Genomic DNA, 17,264 nt, shown 5'->3' with positions numbered 1-17,264 from the left:
ACCATAATGTGTCCCAGTATAAAATTCTACTGTACAGAGCCCCCCATATAAAACACCCCTTCTTTGTGGCCTCAGTAGATGCCCCTATAGTGCCCCCAATAATGTGCCAGTAATAACAGCCCCCCCATCATGTGCCAGTAATAACAGTCCCCCCATCATGTGCCAATAATGACAGCCCCCCCTTGTGCCAGTAATGACAGCCCCCATTATGTGCCAGTAATGACAGCCCCCCATTATGTGCCAGTAATGACAGCCCCCATTATGTGCCAGTAATGACAGCCCCCTATTATGTGCCAGTAATGACAGCCCCCCCATTATGTGCCAGTAATGACAGCGGCCTAGTGCCTGCAGCCTATCAGAGGAAGGGAAAGGGACACGCCTCTCCCTCCCCTGCCTCAGCACAGTCATCTGTATCGCTGTCCTGATCGCAGAGCAGAGGCAGAACTCAGTTCACAGATTTCCAGGGCCCCAGGGGGGGCACTTGCCCCCCCTTGCCCCCCCCCCCTGCGGACGCCCATGCCTACCAGTCTAAATTCACTTGTATGAAAACTTTTTCAGTGGCTTTTAGAGGGAAAATATAGTCAGAAAATAACATTATTATTATTACTAATAACCACTATTAACCAGGTGGGGGTCCACCTGTAACTGTGCAGATGATTTAGCAGCAGGAGCGGGGAGCCGGTTGTTAGTGACAGTTGGTGACCATCCCTGCCTTTCCCATCGCTGTATACATGGCGCTCAATGATCGCTGTGTCTACAGTTCAGGAAGCCGCTACACTGCCTACTCCAGTCAGGATGATTGCCAATGGATATTATTATTGTGGGTAATATTTCGATGGACTGCAGCGACCAATGCAGACTAAAAACATTACAGAGGTTGTCCAATTACAGCAAGTGTGAATTCAGTGCATCATAGGCCCGAGGCTGTTTACCCAACTTTGACCCCTCTCTACGTTTTCCAACCATCCACCCTTCTGTGTTCTGTCGCATAGTTTTTTCCATAAAGCTGCGTCACAACCATACCCTGATGGCACAATGATAACTCTCTGAGTACAGATCATGTAGTAGAGGTCACCTGCAGTCCTATGTAACACCACAGATAACACAATGATAACTCTCTGAGTACAGATCATGTAGTAGAGGTCACCTGCAGTCCTATGTAACACCACAGATAACACAGTGATAACTCTCTGAGTACAGATCATGTAGTAGATGTCACCTGCAGTCCTATGTAACACTAGAGATAAACCCAGTGATAACTCTCTTATTGCAGATAATGTAGAAGTTACCCCAGCATGGCCCAGTGCTGGGTTAGGCTACTTTCACACTCGCGTTTTAGTTTTCCGGTATTGAGATCCGTCATAGGGGCTCAATACAGGAAAAAAACCGCTTTAGTTTTGTCCCCATTCATTGACAATGGGGACAAAACTGAACTGAACAGAACAGAATGCTCCAAAATGCATTCCATTCCGTTTAGTTGCGTTCCCAGACCGGAGAGCAAACCGCAACATGTTGTAGTTTTCTTTCAGTCCTGAGATGCGGAGCAAGACGGATCCGTCATGACCCACATTGCAAGTCAATGGGGACACAATCTGACACAAAATAAAACTGATCCGTCCTCCATTGACTTTCAGTTGAGGTAATGACGGATCCGTCTTGGGTATGTTAAAGATAATACAACCGGATCCGTTATGGCGATGAGAGAGGGGCACTAGAGAAGCTGCTGCTGAGGCTGTGCATGTACTGTAATGTGGGCATTTGGGACAACAATGGGCCCCACAGAGACATCAGACGCAGGGCTGCCGACAAAAAGGCCACTATTGTAATCCGTCATTGGGTTTCAAGATGAAACTGGACAACCACCCAGATTAAAGGATTTCTGTCATGAGAAATAACGCTATGTAGCTGACGGACGTTAGCGATGGGCTAATGTCAGCAGTACATACCAGTGTGCTTTATATCTCCCTGCCTGCCGCCGTTCTCTTAAAATAAAGACTTTTATAATATGCTAATGAGCCTCTAGGTGCTATTAGGGCGTTGCTTCAGTACCTAGAGGCTCCGTCTTCTCACCCTTTGGCACGCCCAGGTCCCTTTGATTGACTTTCGAGTTCTCCTCAGTGTCCCGTAAATCCCGCGCCTGCGCCGTCCTGTTTAGTATTTGGTGCAGGCGCAGTGAGGGAAGGATGCGCTCCTGCTGCCGGCTTCCCTACTGCGCCTGCGCCGAAGGAAGGAAGCCGGCAGCAGGAGCGCGTCCTTCACTCACTGCGCCTGCGCCGAATACTAAAGGGACGGCGCAGGCGCGGGATTTCGGGGACACTGAGTAGAACTCGAAAATCAATCAAAGGGACCTGGGCGTGCCAAAGGGTGAGAAGACGGAGCCTCTAGGTACTGAAGCAACGCCCTAATAGCACCTAGAGGCTCATTAGCATATTATAAAAGTTTTTATTTCACGAGAACGGCGGCAGGCAGGGAGATATAAAGCACAACTGTTATGTACTGCGGACATTAGCACATCGCTAACGTCAGTCAGCTACTCAACGTTATTTCTCATGACAGAAACCCTTTAATCTGCAATAAAGAATGGGAAAAGAAAGTACTTTCCTCTCAGACCCTGCACCGCCACTGTGGTTCTCACCACCGGCTCTATTTACCAACCTGCAGTGGTTACATCATGTCGACAACACGTGACCGCTGCAGCCATTCACTTACTTCAGTGGAGCAGATGGGTATTATCAGTTGGGATGTGTCCAGGCTCGGACTGGCCCACAGGGGTACAGGGGAATCCCCCGGTGGGCCCCTGAGCAAGGTGGGCCCCTAGTCTCCCACTACCTGCACAAGTGGCACATAACACAGTAGACTTCCTGCACTACATACATAGGTTCAATGTACAGCGCCTCAACCAGCCTATGTTCATATCAAAAACGTGTTAGATTATTTATTATACTTGAATGCATCCGTACGGTGGGCCCCAAAAATAAATTATACTGGTGGGCCCTAGGTACCTTAGTCCAACACTGGATGTGTCTCTGCATAGTCTGACACTATCCATTCAGTGCTGCCAGTGTCAGACTGTAGAGGGACACACCCCAACTAGTTAGGCTACTTTCACACTCGCGTTTGGTGCGGATCTGTCATGGATCTGCACAGACGTATCCGTTCAGGTAATACTACCGTCTGCATCCGTTCAGAACGGATCCGTTTGTATTATCTGTAACATAGCCAAGACGGATCTGTCTTGAACACCATTGAAAGTCAATGGAGGACGGATCAGTTTTCTATTGTGTCATAGAAAACGGATCCGTCCCCATTGACTTACATTGTGTGTCAGAACAGATCTGCTCGGCTCAGTTTCATCAGACGGACACCAAAGCGCTGCAGGCAGAGTTTTGGTGTCCCCCTCCAGAGCGGAATGAAGACAGAACGGAGGCAAACTGATGCGTTCTGAGCGGATCCTTATCCATTCAGAATGCATTAGGGCAAAACTGATCCGTTTTGGACCGCTTGTGAGAGCCCTGAACGGATCTCAGAAAAGGAAAGCCAAAACGCCAGTGTGAAAGTAGCCTAACATGCATCCGGACCTTCATTGTAAACTGCTAGTAATTCATTCCTAGATTTTAGCAGGAATAATAAAGGAATGGCAGTCTAGAATTGTTATTACATGGGGGATGCAAGTAGTTACTAGAACAGACAGGTCAGGACAGGTTAGGACTCCTTTTTAAAGTCCTCACTCAATTCTTCTACAAAATTCACGGACGCCAGGGGCCCCATCACTCACATCGGTCACTCTTTATAATATTTTAGACTAGATTGTCTTTGTGTAACTTTGTACCAGAGAAGCCTACAAGCACAACAGCCATAAACACTGTAGACAGAAGGTACAGAGTAAATCTAGTAAAAAAAGACTACTAGTTTGCCTAATGTCAGTCATGGGGTCTTTGTGGCTGACTGGGTGTGTAGTCTGGAACTGAAGACCTTAATCTTGTCCCTCCTTGAAACCTAACACCACAGAAGCAAGTTAAACTCACTGTCCAAAAAAAAAAAAAAAATTACCTTGCTACAATGTCGTTGGGTCGGTTTTTCCTGCTCTTTGCAGGTGATCCACACCCTTAGCTTAAAGCATTACTGGCAATTTCTACGTCCAACCTTTTGACCTTAAACATCATTTAACGAACAAAGTAGAAAACACTAAATGTACAACTGTGTAGTGAAAGCTGCCACGTAAACTGGGCAGAAAACACAGGTCTACTCTCCAAGGGAATGTTTCAGAAGGGACAATGCAGCAAAAAGCCCACATTGGGAGGTCAAAGTACATGATTTCCTGACTAGGACCTGAAGTCAACGTTAGAAAGTATTTGGCTTGTTAAAGATTTTAGGCCATTTTATTTATTTTTTTACATTTACTATATATTTTATAGCATGCATAAAAGACAAATCTCACATCGCCCAATATAATTACTATTTTCATTTTTTTAAGCAGTATTAATTACTTTTCTTTTATTCCATATATAGGTTGAAATAATGTATCTTCCTGGTTTCTTTTTCAAATATTCCCACTGGACATGTAAAATGAAAGAAGTTCTCTTATTTCGAAAGACCCAGTTTTCATTAGGGAATTCTAATTTGATGGCTATGTCTCCCTTTTAGGTCTCTGAACTACAGTATCCCACAAAACTAAGTACACCCCTGACATTTTTGTAAATTTTATTATATCTTTTCATGGGACAGCACTGAAGAGATGACACTGTGATACAGTGTAAGGTAGTTGGTGTATAACAGTGCAAATTTGGTGTGTCCTCAAAATAACTCAACACGCAGTTATTAATGTCTAAACCGCTGGCAACAAAAGTAAGTACACCCCTAAGTGAAAATGGCCAAATTGTGTCCAAAGTGACAATATTTTGTGTGGCCACCATTATTTTCCAGCACTGCCTTAACTCTCTTGGGCATGGAGATCACTAGAGCTTCACAGGTTGCCACTTGAATCCTCTTCCACTCCTCCACGACGACGTCCCAGAGCTGGTGGATGTTAGAGACCTTGCGCTCCTCCACCTTCCATTTGAGGATGCCCCACAGATGCTCAATAGGGTTTCGATCTGGAGACATGCTTGGCCAGTCCAGCACCTTTACCTTCAGTTTCTTTAGCAAGGCTTTGGTCATCTTGGAGGTGTTTGGGGGTTGTTATCATGTTGGAATACTGCCCTGCGTGACAGTTCCCGAAGGGGGGCGACCATGCTCTGCTTCAGTATGTCACAGTACATGTTGGCATTCATGGTTCCCTCGATGAACAGTAGCTCCCCACAGTCGGCAGCAGTCATGCAGCCCCCAAACCATGACACTCCCATCACCATGCTTGACTGTAGGCAAGACACACTTGTCTTTGTACTCCTCACCTGGTTGTCGCCACCACACACTTGACACCATCTGAACCAAATAAGTTTATCTTGGTCTCATCAAACCACAGGACATGGTTCCAGGAATCCATGTCCTTAGTCTGCTTGTCTTCAGCAAACTGTTTGCAGACTTTCTTGTGCATCTTCTTTAGAAGAAGCTTCTTTCTGGGACGTCAGCCATGCAGACCAATTTGATGCAGTGTGCGGTGTATGGTCTGAGCACTGACAGGCTGACCCCCCACCCCTTTAACCTCTGCAGCAATGCTGGCAGCACTCATACAACCTCTGTATTTGACGCTAAGCATGTGCACTCAACTTCTTTGGTCGACTGTGGCGAGGCCTGTTCTGAGTGGAACCGGTCTTGTTAAACCTCTGTATGGTCTTGGCCACCGTGCTACATATAGTTTCAAGGTGTTAGCAATCTTCTTATAGCCTAGGCCATCTGTATGTAGAGCACAGATCCTCAGAGAGTTCTTTGCCATGAGGAGCCATGTTGAACTTCCAGTGACCAGTATGAGAGAGTGTGAGAGCGATAATATCAAATTTAACACACTTGCTTCCCATTCCCACCTTGTAATACTAATGAGTCACTTGACACTGAAGAGGGAAAATGGCTAAGGCTACTTTCACACTAGCGGCACGGACCTCCGGCAGGCTGTTCCGTCAGGTGAACAGCCTGCTGGATCCATCCTGCCGCTAGTGACAGTGTGCCAGGACGGATCCGGCAGCTTGCCGGAGGTCCGTGCCACTAGTGTAAAAGTAGCCTAAAAGGGCCCGAATTTGGCCATTTTCACTTAGGGGTGTACTCACTTTTGTTGCCAGCAGTTTAGACATTAATGGCTGTGTGTTGAGTTATTTTGAGGGCACACCAAATTTACACTGTTATACAAGTGAGATACTTGTAATAGCCAAAGCAGAGAGCGGCTACAAAGAACATTTCTCACGCGGGAGGACCAAGCATGTCCATGTTTTATGTAGACGGTCCATTGAGTTTAAACAGGAAATGTATACAACTTCATTTTTTCATGTGGTGGCATTAGAGAACATTTGAATACTGGCGGGTTCTCCTACAGATTACAACTGATCACTGGGGGTCTCAGCAGCAGGACATGTGGTGATCTGCTTAGGGTACGGCCACATGGTCAGGTTTCCTAATGCAGTTTTGGAAGCCAAAATTGGGAGTGGATCATAAAATGACAGAAATTGTAAACGACAGATACGACTTCTCCTCTTTTTTTGAGTTCACTCTTGGTTTTGGTCTTTCATAACTGCATCAGGAAACCTGACCATGTGGTTGCACCCTTATTGGGAACCATGCGAACAAAAAGTGGACAACCCCTGTTCTGCAAGTTTGACACATATTTCTTAACTTGACTCTACCTATGCGCCTTTTAAAGCCGATTATGCACTTTAGATTTAGGGTGCGCATGAGATGGACACGCTGCGGATTTGCATGTCGCATTGTACAAGTCCAGCAATGAGATTTCCTAAAATCTTATCCATATGCTGTAAAAAAAAACTTGTTTGATTTGACCTGCGGAGTGGGTTTTCTGTATCTGCAGAATGTCAATTTATGCTGCGAGTTTTGCAGATTTTTCAAAAAATAAGTTGCTTTGCAGGAATTCCTTCTCATGTCGTCCTACCCTAAAATTATCCAAACTTGGCAGTTTCAACAATATCTACTGTCAATATCATGTGCGTATAGGTGTATTCCAATGGCAGACTTCAATGGAAAGACATTGAGCATGCTAAGTGATCCCTTGATTTTATAGATATACACAGCAGCTGGAGGTGTCTGACATTTCCCCCTCCCTATTTAAATAAACATGCATGTGCTGCAAGCCCCGGAGTATGGGTGTGGTAGTGGCGCTGGCTAAATATTTACAGTGGCAATCCTCACACCAATGCTCCCTAGGGCCAGGGCAGTGACAAGTGGGCGCACCCTTTCTTTGCTTGAGGCACACCCTCATGTTGGGGCTCCTGTCTGATAGTAGTTGGGGTCCCTTGGTGTTATTAGTGTTGTTCGGGTGCAAGGCAGGAGATGTAGGTGCATTGGCTGGGGTATGATGCTGGAGTCCGTAACCAGGCCAATTGTAGAAGATAAAAAGCGCAGAATAGGAGTTATACTACATCAACGGTATTAAAACATAGTTCCAAATAATTCACAGTGCAAATCTTCCTAGATAGCAATGTAAGGATATAAGCAAGGATTGGTTTATGGTACTTCTTCCTCTCCATCTTCCCAAAGTCTCTCTCTGCAGAATCTAAGGCTGACAATATGACTGTTGCAATGATGGTTGTAATTCCCAGCAGGGGTACGGGATTAAGATATGGTGGCCAGGACTGCGTCTAAAGGAGAAGGGTGTATTAACAATGTCCCCTTCACTGCAGTGAAGTGTCTATTAGCCTTAAACAGCAAATACCTTGCTGACTGAATCCAATGCTCAGCCATGCAGATTCTGGACCTTCTAGTTCTTTCCTTTTTCTTTTCCTGGAGTACTGTGAAGGGTTTCTTGATGTAAATATTTCAGAGATAATGATTCTCTGGAACACTGGCCTAGTACTGAGAAGTGAGCACATGTAGCTTCTTACACTTCCTCTGCTAACTCTAGGACGAGCTAGTGACAGACCCAAGTCCCGCGCCTAACTTCCTGCTGGGGCCGAGTCAGAATTGTTAACCTCGACTGATCTATACAGAGAGATGCTGGTAATTACCCCCTTTATGAGATCTCCCTAAAATACTTAAAAATTCATAACATTTTGAGCAGGGCAATTTTTGCCAAATTTTACAACATTTTTTTAATGACAATATTCTGGCATACAGCCGGGGATAATGAATGTCCCCCTCTCTGCTCAGAATAATTCCAGACGCTGGTAGGGTGATATTACCTGTCTCACTGACCAGGCCCACGCATGCTCCTCAGTCGATATCAGATGTCTTCTTTGTCATTGGTGTCCTTTAAAATGGTACCCGTCACCAGACTTTTTGTAATTAAACTACTGCCATGATGTTGTAGTGTTTGTACATTTTTTGCCCCTGTGGAGGGAGAAAAAGAAGTTATACCAAATGCTGCATGGTGCTCTTCAGTGATCATCTGGAGATGCTGCAGCTGTGACTAGTCATGGTTCCCTAAGTGTAATTACTCTTGTTCTTTGGACTGATGCCCTGCTCTGCACATCTAGCACTACCTTCACATGTTACTGCTGGCAGGTGACTAGTCACCAGAGCAGTACTGCTTAGATGACTGTTGTAGAGCGCCACGCTGTACATGCATTTTAGATAAATGTTGGCCAAAAGCTCATTAATTCCCCCCCCCCCCCCCCCCTCCAAAGAGTTGCATGCTCAGTTCAGCCAATTGTTCATATCTTCTCAATAGGGAGAGTGGAGAAAACCCGTGACAGACACCTCTGACACCTTGAGAACAAAAGGATCAGGCATCTTGAAAACCAACTATCTGATCCCTTACTCCATCGACATCTGCTATTGAGAGAGTTGGGAGGCCTCATACTCATTAGATGGTCAGCCAGGAGGACTGAAATAAAGGGGTTTGGTGGACATGAATCAAATATGTATGGCCAGCTTGCCTTCTTATCGATGATGTGTAATAGCAATAAGATTATGATGAAGTGAATGGATCATTTTCATACTCATTTCCTCTGGTATTAACCAAGTGTTTGTTTTAAGCTAACCAATAACATATTTGCACCAATTGTTGCTCTATCCACTTACTATTGGTCATATCAGCCAAATTATTAGCACTCGACTTCTGTCTGGGCTCCATCTGCTCAATATAGAGACCAATGTGTGCCACAGATTCGGTGATGTGAATGAATGAATAATATATTGCATCTTACTTGTTTTACTTATTTTTACCACTATCTTCCAGCTATGGTTCAAATCTAGGGATGTAGCTCAGTCTCACCTGAGGCCTGTTGCCTAAGTTCACTTTGCCTTATAAGAAGCTAAGAAGCCACCAGTATTGTAAATGGCACATGTTGCTTATTTTGTGGTGAGGGACAGGAGCTTAAAGGGAACCTGTCACCATAAAAATGCTAAATAATTTACAGGCAGCATGGTATAGAGCAGGAGGAGCTGAGTAGATTTTGTTCATTTAAATTCCTGCTCATTCTTGACTTTAAAGTTCAGGAGGCGGTCCTATCAGTGATTGACAGCTTTCTCTCTATGAAGAGGCGGTCCTATAAGTGATTGACAGCCTTCCCTTTATGAGGAGGCGGTCCTATCAGTGATTGACAGGCTTCCCTCTATGAGGAGACGGTCCCATCAGTGATTGACAGCCTTCCCTCTATGAGGAGGTCCTATCAGTGACTGACAGCCTTCCCTCTATGAGGAGGAGGTCCTATCAGTGACTGACAGCCTTCCCTCTATGAGGAGGCGGTCCTATCAGTGATTGACAGCCTTCCCTCTATGAGGAGGAGGTCCTATCAGTGATTGACAGCCTTCCCTCTATGAGGAGACGGTCCTATCAGTGATTGACAGTCTTCCCTCTATGAGGAGGAGGTCCCATCAGTTATTGACAGCCTTCCCTCTATGAGGAGGCGGTCCTATCAGTGATTGACAGGCTTCCCTCTATGACAGCGATGGCGAACCTTTTAGAGACCAAATGCCCAAACTGCAACCCAAAACCCACTTATTTATCACAAAGTGCCAACACGGCAATGTAACCTGAATAATACAGTCCAATATAGTATATCCTCCATGTACTTTATCATTTAGCTATAATAGCCTGCCTACATTCAATGTGCTGCCTTTGCTGTTCATAGTGCGTCCTGCGCTGATGAATAACAGTAAAAATTATAGGCATATTGGTACACCATAGACTTTTTCCAGGGTGCGGGTGCCCACAGAGAGGGCTCTGAGTGCCGCCTCTGGCACCTGTGCCATAGGTTCGCCACCACTGCTCTATGAGGAGGAGGTCCTATCAGTGATTGACAGCCCTCCCTCTATAACTGTGTCTACAGAAATACCTGTCAATCACTGACAGGACCGCCTCCTCATAGAGGGAAGGTTGTCAATCACTGATAGGACCGCCTCCTCATAGAGGGAAGGCTGTCAGTCACTGATAGGACCGCCTCCTTATAGAGGGAAGGTTGTCAATCACTGATAGGACCGCCTCCTTATAGAGGGAAGGCTGTCAATCACTGATAGGACCGCCTCCTTATAGAGGGAAGGCTGTCAATCACTGATAGGACCGCCTCCTTATAGAGGGAAGGCTGTCAGTCACTGATAGGACCTCCTCCTCATAGAGGGAAGGCTGTCAGTCACTGATAGGACCGCCTCCTGGACTTCAAAGCCCAGAATGAGCATGAATTTAATTGAATGAAATACAATTTTTACTGAATCTTTTCTCACATAACTATATATCAGTCGGCTCAGCTCCTCCTGCTCTGTAACCTGCTGCCTGCACCTCAGACACCATGTTTAAAATGACAGGTTCCCTTTAAAGTTACATCCATACTCTAATCCACTGATTGTATAGGACTCGCCTTAGAACTTGGGTGAGGTTTACACTTTGGTTTTGATTAAAGTTTGAGGTTGGGTTGAAACTATTTAGCTTCAGGCTGAATTCACTAAATAATCCTGGAGCAAACTCTGATTTTACATTTTCAAGCTCAAATTTTTACATTTTATTTCTTTAAACTTCAATTTACGTTTCCTGATGGGGGTGACTCTTGTCTCTAGGGGTCGCCTCTATGGAATCATGTGTAATTTCTCTACTAAACGGTTAATAAGATGTAACTTTATCTCTTGTGTACCTTTGTGCCGTATCAGCATTTTTAGATTTTAATTGAATACCTCCCCCAGGGCTACAGCGACCTTACTTAAGGTGTTTTACATTTCCCAAGAACAAGCTGAAATTTCTGAGCTACTGAATTGAACTGTTTTATAAAAACAACTGCACCTCTTTTATTTTATATAAACACTATAAAATCTCTAGGGTGGGCGATATAGGAAGATTTGCACTCTGCCATTCAGCTATGTTACAACTGACTCTTAAAGGGGTTGTCCAGAACTTTTATACTCACTAGGATCAGCCATCAATATGTAATTGGCAGAAGTTTGACAATGGAGTAAATCTGATGCTGGAACAACACAGCTCCGTCCACTGTTTAGTGCAGGCATGCTCAACCTATGGCCCTCCAGCTGTTGCAAAACTACAACTCCCAGCGTGCCCCAATAGCTGTAGGCTGTCAAAGCATGCTGGGAGTTGTAGTTTTGTAACAGCTGGAGGGACGCAGGTTGGGCATCCCTGGTGTAGTGGATAGAACTGGTAACTGCAGCTCTGCTCCCATGAAAGCGAATGGAAGCATTGCTGCAGCAATTAGCTCCATCCACTACACATTGGGCGGAGCTGTGTGGTACTGGTGCCCCACCTACACCAGAACAGCTTATTGGTGGGGGTGTGGGGTGTCAGGCAGTCACCAATCACATATCAGAGACCTATATTGAAGATAGTGTAAATAAAAAAAGGGGATAAACCGTTTGCAAAACATTTTGTGGAGTGTGGGCACTCGGTCAACCAACTCCGGGTTCCGGGTGATAGATTCGGTGGGTACATTGAGAAGGGGTGGGGATAGAGAGCGAATCTTAAGAAAAAAAGAATTGAAATGGATATTTACGTTACAATCTATGCAACCACATGGGCTCAATATTGAATAAATTGCATGTAATTGGTGGTTATTGTATACCGATGTACTTTAGTATGTCCTATTCAGTATAGGTGTATGCTAATTGTTTTTACCTTTGATTTTAAATTGTCACACTTTTTATATTCTTCACATTTTTTATAGCCTATATGTGGATCACAGTGGCTGATCCAGGACACCGGGACTCTACCTGCAATTCTCACGTGCGGTAGGACAAGATATGTTTGTCCTTTTGGACGACGGTTTAGTTTGCCATTGCCCCACAACTGTATATGATAGCCCATTATTGGCAAACAGCCCTCGATAAAGATTCATTGCCAACTGTTAGGGTTAGACACTGGTTGGTGTGAATTGAGCCCATCTGTATGGTTTTCTATAACGATATATATGGGCTGCCGTCAGCAGCGTGGTATGGATATTACTGGGCACTCTGCGCATAGGAGTTGGTTAATGGCTTTACTGATATGGGGTAGAATCAGTCCTAGATTTAGCATTACATCGCGGTGAGGCGGGGATGGAATAGCAGTCATGTGATGATCACAAGGCCGTCAGGTGATCGGGGCTGATGACGCCCGAGTGCGCGCTCCCCTGACCCGGGACGATTGTTAATGTGATCAGTGACATGTGCACTCAGAGTTTAAAGACGCGCGGGGTGAGTCCTGGATACCGCGGATGACGGCCACTGTTAGCTACCGTCTTTGATAAGGTGAACACATGGATTTTAATGATAGTTAATTGTGATCATTCTGATAATTTACCACTAGGCACGTAGGATTGGTTATGTCATTAATAGGGGGGTTGTGACACTCATGGTATTGGCTCCCCTAGTAGAGGGGTGGAGTTGTATGCGCTATATTAGTGTGGATAATGTCACTCTTTACTAGGCTTGACAAAGGCTACCATGTAGCCGAAACGTTGCGGTCTGGTTTTTACTGTACACTTTCTGTGAAGCCCGTCCAATAAAGATTCCACTGGAGATGCTGCCGCTGCCTTTCGTCATTTGCTATATTGAAGATAGGTCATCAGTATAAAAGTGCTGGAAAACCTCTTTAACCCAGCCACTTTTCCCCTTAAATCCCAGGCCGATTTTTGCAACTCTGACATGTGGCAATTTATGTGGTAATAACTTTGGAACAGTTTTACTTATCCAAGCCATTCTGAGATTGTTTTCTCGTGACACGTTGTACTTCATGACAAATTTGAGTTGATAAATTTCACGTTTATCTATAAAATAATCCAAAATTTACCAAACATTTGGAAGAATTCACAATTTTCTAAATTTGAATTTCTCTACTTTCAAGGGCTTGTTCGCACGACCGTATGTCTTTTGCGGAACGGAACAGCTGGCCCTTCATAGAACAGTACTATCGTTGTCCGTAATGCGGACAATAATAGGACATGTTCTATCTTTTTGCGGAACGGAAATATGGGCATACGGAAACGGAATGCTCACAGAGTACATTCCGTTTTTTTTGCAGACCCATTGAAATTAATGGTTCCATATACGGTCTGCAAAAAAGACGGAACGGAAAAATATATACGGTCGTTCGAATGAGCCCTAAGACAGATAGTAATACCTTATAAAATGATCAACATTCCCCATAGGTCTGTTTTATGTTGGCATAATTTTGTAAATGTCATTTTATTTTTTTAGGACATTAGAAGGCTTAGAAGTTTAGAAGCTATTTTTCAAATTTTCAACAAAATTTCCAAAACCATTTTTTTAAGCACCAATTCAGTTATAAAGTGATTTTGAGGGGCTTACGTAATGGAAACCACCCATAAAATTACCCCATTTTAGAAACGACACCCCTCAAATTATTCAAAACTGATGTTACAAACTTTGTTAACTCTTGAGGTGTTCCACAAAAATTAAAGGGAAATGGAGGTGAAATTAAAAAATTTCACTTTTTTGGAAGATTTTTTATGTTAATTAATTTTTTCGTGCAATATAGCTAGGGTTAACAGCAAAATAAACCTTAATATATATTACTATGATTCTGCAGTTTACAGAAATACCCCATATGTGACAGTAAGTTGCTCTATGGGCACGTGGCAGTGGTCAGAAGGAAAGGAGCGCCATATGGATTTTGGAGGCAGATTTTGCTAGAATGGTTTTTAGGACAAATTTTGTATTTGAAGAGACCCTGACGTACCCCTACAGTAGAAACCCTCAAAAAGTGATCCCATTTTGGAAACTATACCCCTTAAAGAATATAATAAAGGGGGTACTGAGCACTTTGACCCCCTAAGCGTTTTACGGAATTTGGAAACATTTGGCTGTAAAAATTAAAAGTTTTGTTTCTTCCAATAAAATGTTGCTTTAGCCCCAAATTTTTCATTTTCACAAGGGGTAAAAGGATAAAAAGCACCCCATAATTTGTTACCCATTTTCTCCTGAATACGACAACACCCCAAATGTGGTGGTAAACTGCTGTGGGGGCACATGGCAGGACTCAAAATGGAAGGAGCGCCATATGGCTTTTGCAGCGCAGATTTTGATAGATAGGTTTATAGGTGCCATTGTTTTTTATATTTAAGTAATTGTCTTATGTGGGGGCTCATTTTTTGTGTGATGAGGTCCCTGTTTGATTGGTACCATTTTTTGATCACTTGGTATTACACTTTTTGTGAGGCAAGGTGACCAGAAAATGTCTGTTTTGACACTGTTTTTATTTTATTTTTTACGGCGTTCACCTGACGGGTTGGATCATGTGATATTTTTATAGAGCCGGTCGATACAGACATGGCGATACCTAATATGTATACTTTTCTTTTTTTCCCTATTTTTTTTACTTTATTTTGGGAAAAGGATGCTTTTTTTTATTGAAATTTTTCATTTTTTTGTAAAACTTGATTTTTTGTACTTCTTTTTTCACTTTATTTTTTGTCCCACTCTGGGACTTCAACTTTTGGGGGTCTGATCCCCTTTATAATGCATTACAATACTTCTGTATTGTGATGCATTGGCTGTAAGTGTATTACAGACTGTAATACACTTACAACCTGCTTGCCTTTGAGATCATATTTTTATGACAGTTGAAGCAGTTTTTTTTTTATACAGAGCTCCATAGAAGTGAAGGTAAAGATGTTTTAAATCAATAGACAAGTCTCCTAGTCATCCAGATAGATTTAGAAAATGCCCCTGAAAACCCTGCTTTTATTGGGTCATGTGACTGTGTGGTGAGGCATCAACATTCGTGGCACCCACCGGGAACTGACATTTGACATCATTAAAACATCATGAATGATACTGGAAACTGTGCCAACTGAAATGCCTAATTCATGAGCTATAACACTAACCTTGACCCGATGATCTTTCAAAACAATGGCCTCCTTTTTACAGCACATTTCCTCTGACGATGCTTCAACAGGTCGCCCTGAACTGAGGTAATTTTCAATTGATTCTCTACCCCATTTTAACTGCTTGGCCCAAAATGTTATTTGGTAGTAGGAAGGTGCATCATCACCATATACAGCAATCATCCTTCCATGGATTTTGTTGGCTTTTTTTTTTTACTTCTTTCTGAGGAATTTAATCATGGAACAAAGCTCCAAATCCCTCTCTTTCTTTGTAGACCCGCATTGTACTGCACTTGCCATCCTGTCACTTCCAGTGCTTTCATCAGACTGAACTGCTACTTGCAGACATGTCTCAACCTGCACAGACAAGCTCAGCTCCCTAAGGGCTTGTTCACATGACCGTTGCCCCTCTGTGCCCATGCTGTGGACTGCAAATTGCGGTCCGCAATGCTTGGGCAACAACTGTGGGCCAACTGCATGCGGATCGCGGACCCATTCACTTGAATGGGTCCGCGATCTGTCCATTCTGCAAAAAATAGAACTTGCTCTATCTTTTTGCGGTGCAGAGGCACAGAACGGAACCCCAGGAAGCACTCCATAGTGCTTCAGTGAGGTTCCGTTGCGTGCTTCCGTTCCGCACCTCATCTCCGGATTTGCGGACCCATTCAAGTGAATGCACGCGGCCGGTGCCCCGTGAATTGCGGACCCGCCGTATGCAGGCCGCAATACGGCAACGGAGGGGCAACGGCCGTGTGAATGAGCTAACACTGACAAAACATGCTGGGGTAGATAACTTATTGAAGACACCTTGTATTATTTAGAAGAGAAAAATCCTATTTGCATCTTTATCCTGTGGACATACTGTAGATAGAGCAGAGCTGAATTTGTAACTGAAATGTTTCTTCAGTGCATTATTGTAACACCGAATGGATCATTTTACTTGAGCCCCCCTCCATAACAGAATGTACTCTCTGCACTATGAGTTGTGCCCAGCATCTGTATACAGCACAAACATTTCTTTAGAATACTGAGCCCAATGCCCACCAAGAGCTGTTACACTTATATAAGATAGTGGGTACATGCTATAGTACTTTCAACCTCCTGCAGGTACTCCTACGCTTGCTATATTTCTATACATTTCATTCCTACATCCTGCAGGCGCATGACACACGGCACAGCAATGTCAGGCACTCCCTGATTCACCAAATCAATATGGTTTTCACTCCTGACACTGCAAGTATTCACTTTCAGGGTTTGTTTTTAGTCGGTGTCTTTGCAACAATGTATCAAACGTAAGATTCTAAATGACAAGAACAGGACAACAATGGAGAGATCCATCTGTATGTAAACGTGGAAATAAAGTAAATGGCAGCTCATCAATCCTGGTTGATATATGGAAGGGATTTATGGGTGCACACAGCTTGCTGAGAACCCCTATTCTGCAAGAGTAATAAAAAGTAAAACCGCCAAAAGACAGCTGGCTCACCAAGAACAAATCCTGCAGATTTAATAGTATATGGTCATACAAGAAATATAATCATAATATATAATTATAATCATATAAGGAATATATAAAAGGTAATTGAAACAAACATTAAAATATGAAATTTAAATATTAAATGAATCCTGGTCTGAGAATCTACCGCAGAGCTATTAGACATGATATGTCTCACTTCAGCAAATAGCATTTATCATGTAGACAACGTTAAAGGGGTTTTGCCATCTTAGACAATGGGGGCATATCGCTATGATATGCTCCCATTGTCTGATAGGTGCGGGTCCCTCCATTCATTTCTATGGGGCCGCCGAAAATAGCCAAGCACTGGTCCGGCTATTTCCGTCTGCCCCATAGAAATGAATGGGAGCAGGGGCCGCACGTGCACTGTGCGCTCCCATTCACTTCTA

Source organism: Bufo bufo, chromosome 5 (assembly GCF_905171765.1).
Source record: "Bufo bufo chromosome 5, aBufBuf1.1, whole genome shotgun sequence".
NCBI lineage: Eukaryota > Metazoa > Chordata > Amphibia > Anura > Bufonidae > Bufo > Bufo bufo.
Note: the sequence above shows the minus strand (reverse complement) of the source record.